The sequence below is a fragment of the Centruroides sculpturatus genome, unplaced genomic scaffold (assembly GCF_000671375.1).
Source record: "Centruroides sculpturatus isolate CEXI.00-Female unplaced genomic scaffold, Cexi_2.0 scaffold3306, whole genome shotgun sequence".
Lineage (NCBI taxonomy): Eukaryota > Metazoa > Arthropoda > Arachnida > Scorpiones > Buthidae > Centruroides > Centruroides sculpturatus.
This window is the reverse complement of record NW_019387397.1, coordinates 1-8,332: the sequence shown is the minus strand read 5'-3', so window position 1 is coordinate 8,332 and position 8,332 is coordinate 1. Positions and strand designations below refer to the sequence as shown.

The window sequence follows — 8,332 nt, the reverse complement described above, 5'->3', positions numbered from 1 at the left end:
ACATTTATAATTGCTACTTGATGATAAATTTGTTTAAAACAAGTCTGAGTTTTTAAATTGTTTGAAAAATTTATAATTATTAAAATAAAATGTTTTAATCAGCATCATGACAGGCCTATTAGTGTAAAAAGTGTTTTTCAGACTATTTTTAGTTATAGCTTGTTTGATTTCTTACTTCTCTCGTCAATAATAATGAAAAATATCTATGGTAATATACTTCTTTAACTGAAAAACTATCATTTTACAGTAATATTTTATTATTTACAAAAAACCATTTAAACTCACAGTTAACGAAAGAGTATATTTTTATTAAAAGAATGGAATTGAATTGATCATTATTAACTTGCACTTTATTATTATATTAGTTTAATGATAATAAATAGTTGTTTATTACAATTTAAAGTAATTAAAATAATAACTTCTTAAGATAAAAGTTACATTGTTTTTCTTGCTTTTAATTTTTATAGGCTGTTGAAGACCAGAAATTGATATATTCAGGAAGATTACTACATGATCATTTGAAGCTGAAAGATATTCTTCGTTACGTAAGTTATAAAATAATATACAAATTATTGTTGGAATGATTTTGTTAATTATAGAACAATTAATATAATTTGATCACAAATCTAAATGCAAATAAAAATAGTTGTAATAATAATATAAAATAATTTTTGTTTTACTAGTTTTGTTAGTGTAATGAGTTATTTTCAGTTTTTCAATCATAAAAGAAATGAATTTCCAATTTTTTCATAACTAATAATATAATAATTCTATTAATTAATAAATTATTTTTAAGTTTTAACTATAATATTTGTTAATTTTTCTCTGGTTATAAAGATGATATAGTAGACCAGAAGTCTTGAACTCAAATACAAGAGACCAGTCAAATATGTAGGCTTTTTTTTTCAACCTCCGATGGTCCATAAAAAACCGACAAGTTTAAATAACAAAATGAATTTATTACCAAAAGTTAGGTACAAACATGGTTACTTTTAACATATTCATCGTGAAGATTGAGGCATTTGTCCTATCTGTGACAAGCTTTTCCATTCCCTCTTCATAGAATGCTGCTGCCAATGACTTGAGATGGGCCCTAACATTGTTTTGAAGATCATCATTAGTCTCGAACCGCTGCCCTGAAGTCTCGACTTCCAGAAAAAGAAGAGCAGAAAAAGAGGCTAAGAGAGCCACTTTTTCTGTTCAGGAAAGAGGTGGAAGTTGCTCGGCTATACGCTGGGTGTTTATCCTCTTCTCACTTCCTCTAAAACTCTTCATCCTTCCTTTTCAAAGGCTATGCCGTAAGGTTCAGCCTTCTAACACTTTTAAACATATCATATCATATCAATCTGGAAAACCAGCTGTATTCTATGAGATAAGAAAAGGAAAGGGGTAGTCCTTGGGTAAAGTGACACCCAAAAATGTGTTGCTGTGAAGCAAACCTATATTGACCAGATTAGAGATGATGATGATCTATTGTTAGAGATCTATTGTTGTCTTGTAGCATGGAGGCACTTCAATCTAAATGAATGAGTTAATGTATGCTTATCACAGTTTAGAGAGAATTTTCACTTTGAATTTTGAAGAAGCTATATTTCAAACTACCTGAATTTCCTAATGTATAAATCTTTATATCCCCAACTTGGACAAAAATACAGTTACAAACTAACAGTTAAGGATTTTGAACTATCCAAATTTGAATTAATGAGGATTTCCTTTAATGACTTTTTTAAACCAAAAAAAGCTTTAATAAAAAATGTATATATTAATTATTCTAAAACTGACAATGAGATTCTCATCAGTCTGTTATGCATATACATAATTTCTACATTTTAAAGTGCTGTCTTTATTCTGCAGTAAAGGAATTTTTAAAGTGAATTTTGAGTGTTATAACAATGATCTCAAAATAAGCTGAAAAAATAGAGAAGAAAATGATACAAAAAGAAGAAGAGACTAAATACAGTTGCACCAGTATTTAGAATTGAACAAAAGCATTGAATGCAATATTTGAACAAAAGATTATAAAGGAAGTGAAGTGACTCTCTTTTCAGTGGTATAAACAATAAATTTTGTATGGGAAAAACTATCTTTATTTCATTGAATGTTAGAGAATTTAATGAAGTGACTGATGCAAAATCAAAGATTTTGGTTTTTGCACCAGTCACTTCTTCATGTTCTGTTTTAAATATATTTTTGTGTAATGAGAATTAAAATTCTAGTATAATTATTTATTTGAAAATATTTTCAATAGGACGAGAAAGGTCCTCACATTTTACATCTTGTGTGTAATACCAAGCAGTCTTTAGTAACACCTTTGACAAGTACTGTTAAGGTAAGTTTTAAAACTAAAACTTAAATATTTAAATAGAGATGCTATTAAATTCTGTTTTAGAATGAAAAAGTTATAATAATTTTATCAATAAGATGATCTACAGAAATTAATGAGTAAAAATGACTGTAAATATAATTGAATAAATAACACAAAATAGTTTTTTCAATTAAAACTAAATCTAAATTTTATTAAATTAACATTTTTTACTCAACTTGGAGACATCTTCAGTACATCAAAAATAAGTGAAATGATGGATTTAAAATTATAGAACATTTCAACATGTTAAAAATTAGAACAATGTTTAATTAAAAAGTAAATTGTTTAAAGTTGTGTTTTTGACTTTTTTTTTTTTTTTAGAAATCTTTTAGAGAAAACAAAAAACTTTCTGAAATATAAATATGGCATTTGTTATAATTTATAGAATAAACTTTTATATTACTGAAAGGATTTATATAAAAGAAATATATGATAAAATGAAAATTAATTATTATTAACTGGCATTTTTTTAATCAAATTTTTCATCTTGCATAAATTTCTTTCTTGCATTCCCAACTTCATACATGGTTGAAGCTGGTTTTAGCCATGCAAACGCAATTTTGACAAAACAGAGGAACAGATTGAAATTGGAAAACTGTGGTGATTTGCGACTAAAACTTACCAATTTTCAACCGCATATCCAAAGTACTGTACATAGAAAATGTAATTATAAACTAAATAACATTAAAATACTATAATTATAAATGTCTTGATATTGATGTCTTTTATAAGTATAAATTAATTTTGGTTACCTTAATACAATTACATTTGCCAACTAATGTTGTAAATTCAAAATTTTGAATTAGTCAATTTTAAAACAAGAAATTTATTGGTCTGCATACTTTCTTAATTATTTGCAAACATATGAGTAAATTTACTTGTATATATTAATTNACTTTTTTTTTTTTTTAGAAATCTTTTAGAGAAAACAAAAAACTTTCTGAAATATAAATATGGCATTTGTTATAATTTATAGAATAAACTTTTATATTACTGAAAGGATTTATATAAAAGAAATATATGATAAAATGAAAATTAATTATTATTAACTGGCATTTTTTTAATCAAATTTTTCATCTTGCATAAATTTCTTTCTTGCATTCCCAACTTCATACATGGTTGAAGCTGGTTTTAGCCATGCAAACGCAATTTTGACAAAACAGAGGAACAGATTGAAATTGGAAAACTGTGGTGATTTGCGACTAAAACTTACCAATTTTCAACCGCATATCCAAAGTACTGTACATAGAAAATGTAATTATAAACTAAATAACATTAAAATACTATAATTATAAATGTCTTGATATTGATGTCTTTTATAAGTATAAATTAATTTTGGTTACCTTAATACAATTACATTTGCCAACTAATGTTGTAAATTCAAAATTTTGAATTAGTCAATTTTAAAACAAGAAATTTATTGGTCTGCATACTTTCTTAATTATTTGCAAACATATGAGTAAATTTACTTGTATATATTAATTAATATTGAGATAAATTAACTAATATATTTCTGTTTTTTGCACATATATGAGCATCTGTTTGTGTGTCTACACTAGGGGTCACCAAAGTGGTCAATATTGACCTCTTGGGATCGATAAGAGTTCTTCAGGGGGTCGATTAATACCGAAGAGGATCAATTAAACTGTCTAGGAAAAAAATAGAATATTCCAATAAAAATTTGAAATACAGATATGATCAACAACATTACTGACTACCCTAGTTATAACTTGAGTTTTGCCTTAGCCTATGCTGCTTTAAGCATGTGTTACTCTGTTTTCACAGATCTGGCAACTGTACTAGTGTTGCAAACATGTTATGAATGCTGGTAGTTCATTATACACAGACATACGTTGCACTGTTATACTCTAGTAGGGTTGTCACTTTAAGTATTTTATATCTAAATGTAGATATTTTGTCCTTTACAGAGAAAATATTGTAATATGTCAGAAATTATTAATATAGTACAGAAGCGTTTGCAAGGAAAAAACGTCACAATTGTTCAAGCTCGAAAAATCATTATGGCCTTTCAAGTAAAAATGGAGCTATTTAAATCTTCATTGGCACTATCCGATTTTAAATATTTTTCAAACTTGCGAGTACTAAAAGAAAATGAAAAAATTTCCAACCGTGATTTGGAGATATATATTAAACATTTTGATAAGTTAAGAGAAGACTTTAAAGCACGTTTCGAAGACTTGGAGAATATGCATGTTTCCGAATGGTTTGCTAATCCATTTGATGTAAAAATAGATAATAGAGAGGTTGAGGCAGATGTTTTAAACGTGTAAACGTGTAGGACGGACATTCGGTGCCGCTTTCCCGTAAGCCTAGAAGTTTGACGATGGTGTTTGGAATGTCGAGCATGATTCCACCGACTATCCAAACACCATTGTCAAACTTTTAGGCTTACGGGAAAGCGGCGCCGAACGTCCGACCTACACGTTTAAAACGTCTGCCTCAACCTCTCTAATGAAGGTAGTGAACCTGGCTTAGAAGATGGACTGAGTGAAATATATGTAGATTTCAAAGCTAAAGCATTGTTTAAAAATAAAAACCTCAGTGAATTTTGGAGCAATAACAATATTGCCTTAAATATTCCAAGCTCAGAGCAGAAGCCGAATCTTTCTTTCTTGCATTCCCAACTTCATACATGGTTGAAGCTGGTTTTTGCATTGTTTAAATATAAACATTGTTTAAAAATAAAAACCTCAGTGAATTTTGGAGCAATAACAATATTGCCCTAAATATTCCAAGCTCAGAGCAGAAGCCGAACCTTTCTTTCTTGCATTCCCAACTTCATACATGGTTGAAGCTGGTTTTAGCCACGCAAATGCAATTTTGACAAAACAGAGGAACAGATTGAAATTGGAAAACTGTGGTGATTTGCGACTAAAACTTACCAATTTTCAACCACATATCAATAATCTTGCTGCAATAATCAATAATCCATCCCACTAATATCAACTATTTTAATAAAAAGGCATGTCAACATATTTTTAAGGAATTCAGTAGTAGTTGCAAAATGACAGTAAGAGGTTTTTTTCATCCAATATAACTTATGTTTTCAAAGATAAGTTTGTAATTTACGTATTATGACACGTACAGTTTAAGAACTATAGGCAAATTTCCATCTATCCATAATTTTGCTATTATTTTTTAAGATCATAAATTAGTGAAAAAGATTTCCTTTTTCTGTTAATGTTATTGGATGTATTTTATAAGATATGGGTTTTAAGATATTTTATAAGATATTTGTTGGGTTGTTATGCAGGACTTTTTATCGCTTAACATTAGAAATGCAAAAATGATTTAATGTTTTTGTTAAATACTTAATTTGGGGGTTGATAAGAAGGCAAATATTCTATAAAAGGGTCAACAGGATAAAGTTTGGGGACCCCTAGTCTACACAGTCAATTCTCAAAATATTTATATATTAACAAGTTTTATTAATCTTTCTTTGTAGGAGACTCAGAACTGTGCACACCCATTTCCTTCTACAAGCTCATCTAATGAAGATGGATTAAGACATAGGACAGGCATGCAACAAACAAATCAAAAGTAAACTTTTTATTTTCTTATAACTTAAACTTAAGAGTAATTTAAATTAGAATGGTTTTAAAAATTTGAAATAAATATTTTAATTGAAAAATTAGTTAAAAAATGGTTAAGGCAAATTTATTCAACAATTAAAGTAAAATTATAAATTAAGTTCTGATTATCTGAATATCATCATCGAATTTGTTTATCTGAATAATAGCATTTATATATTGAGATATTGAGCTTTTAAAAACTTTACAAATTCTATTGTCATTTTATGTTGTTATAATTAATAAGCACATACTTCTGACAATAAATTTTTCAAATTTTCACACTTTCACAGCAGTTTCTGACTTTTCATCAAAGATTATACATTCTACTTCTTAATGTTTGCATTATTATTTTTGTCTTTGCTAGTTTCCTGGAAAATATTCCTACATAATACTTTCCACAGGATGCAAAAGAACATAACAATATGTATAGAATAAATATAATGGGTTTTACATTACAATATATACAAAATGATAATATAAACAATGTGTTGGCAATGTGATAAAAAACAATATTCAAAACATTTTGAAATTATTTATATTCATACAATAATATTAAAAATAGAATAGTAGTTGCTATAATTTTTTATACATATATAATAATTTTGATATTTTCAAAATTTATCAAGTATGAATTTGGCATGTATGACTTAGAGTGAGAAAATTTTACCGATCATTTTATTTTATTGTATAAATTTTCTTATGTAAAATATTTAATAGAAATACATTATTTGAATTTTTTTTATTGAAAGCAGTTTGCAATTGGAATAACAGTGTAACTAGGCCATTTGTTAAATGTGTGATGAATTATTGATTTACAGGTCATGGTACAGAATTAATTATTCAGCATTCTTCTGAAGTTCTTGAATTGTTTCTTGTTACTTTCATATTGTACATTGTAATTTTTCAGCAATTTAAAAAAAATTGAGCTAAATCTAAAGATGATAGAAAATGCTCAAAAACTGTTCTTTATGTTGTTTTGGAAAATTATAAATGTAAATCCTGATTTACCCTTAAAATGATGAGAATTTCATATGTTTTAAATTTACATATGGATATTGGTAACATAATAATGCATATTAAGCTCATCAGTTGCCAATGGTATTCTGCATTTTCTTTGTGTTTATCACCTAATATATGGGTCTTGTTTCCCCATAGAAAATCTTACTGGGAGTCACACCACTAATTGAAGATCACATATGCTGCATTGCTTATCCTCTCAATCTGAACCAATCCAATAATGCATATTAAAATAGAATAATCTAGAAAATATATTTTTATTTATACTCTATATGAAAAGTGACACAAACATTGCATCAGGCTCTATGTGTCACATGTAACTACTAAATGCAATTGTACTACAGTATAGGTAATTGATAGTAGCTATTTGTTGATTTGAATGTTATTCATCCCAGCATCCCTTAATATGGAGCAAATTCTACATTGGATTCTATGAAAGATGATGGCATAGTTTAAATTATAAAGCCACAGAACATATCACAATCAGCACAAAAGCGTTTTGTCCAATTAAAATACTCAAATTGAAAGCAGTTTTACAATGTCAAAAAATGAATGATGAAATCATGTGCTTGACCTTGGTTGTTCATGCCTAAGCAGAAAAATCTCGAGGTTTCACTACTATTAATTTCCAACATGCAGTTGCATTTATTATTAAGCAGATGTGACACATTGCATTTATAAAATACAGTATATAACTTTAATTTCTTGTGCATCTAATTTACAGACTAATTGTCTCTATGTTTGATTTAAGTTATAAAATTCAATTCTTAAATATTTTCTATAAACAGACTATTGTTAGAAGTAATCAAAATTAATTCTATCCTAGTTTGTCACAGTAGACCCTTGATTTAATGAAAATATTTCTGCCCTGAATGAAAATTAAAACTGTTTTTTAATTAGCAGATAGAGCACACTAAAAGATTGATAGTAATATTTTAATATATTTTGTATTGTAAATTAATTACAGTTGACCCCTCTATAACACTGTTGATTATTCCATTTTATATGAATTCCATGTTGTACAAGTCACTTAGATTTTACAAATACATGAGCCATTCACAGTCCGACACACGTAAATGTAAAATTTAAGTGACTTGTACAACATGGAATTCATATAAAATGGAATAATCAACAGTGTTATAGGGGGTCGACTGTATTAATGTGTTTAAAACACATTAAATTTAACAGACTTTTGGTAATAGTGGATACCCCTTCCCCATAATTACCACAAAGATAACCTGATTAAGTCAAACCCAAAGATTTATTATTTTATTAAACCTGTTTAACTGTTTTAAAAAAGTTTATGTACAACTTTCAGTTTCTATTGCACTTAATGTTGAATGCTTCTAAAATCGAT

At 27.5% G+C, this 8,332-nt stretch overlaps 1 long non-coding RNA gene across 1 annotated transcript; it reads left to right on the top strand.

Moving 5' to 3' along the window:
- Positions 1–451: 451 nt before the first annotated feature.
- Positions 452–5,954, top strand: LOC111616401. Its single transcript, XR_002755241.1, has 3 exons — positions 452–545; positions 2,249–2,329; positions 5,832–5,954. It is a non-coding gene; the product is annotated as an uncharacterized LOC111616401 (long non-coding RNA).
- The last annotated feature ends 2,378 nt before the right edge of the window (positions 5,955–8,332 follow it).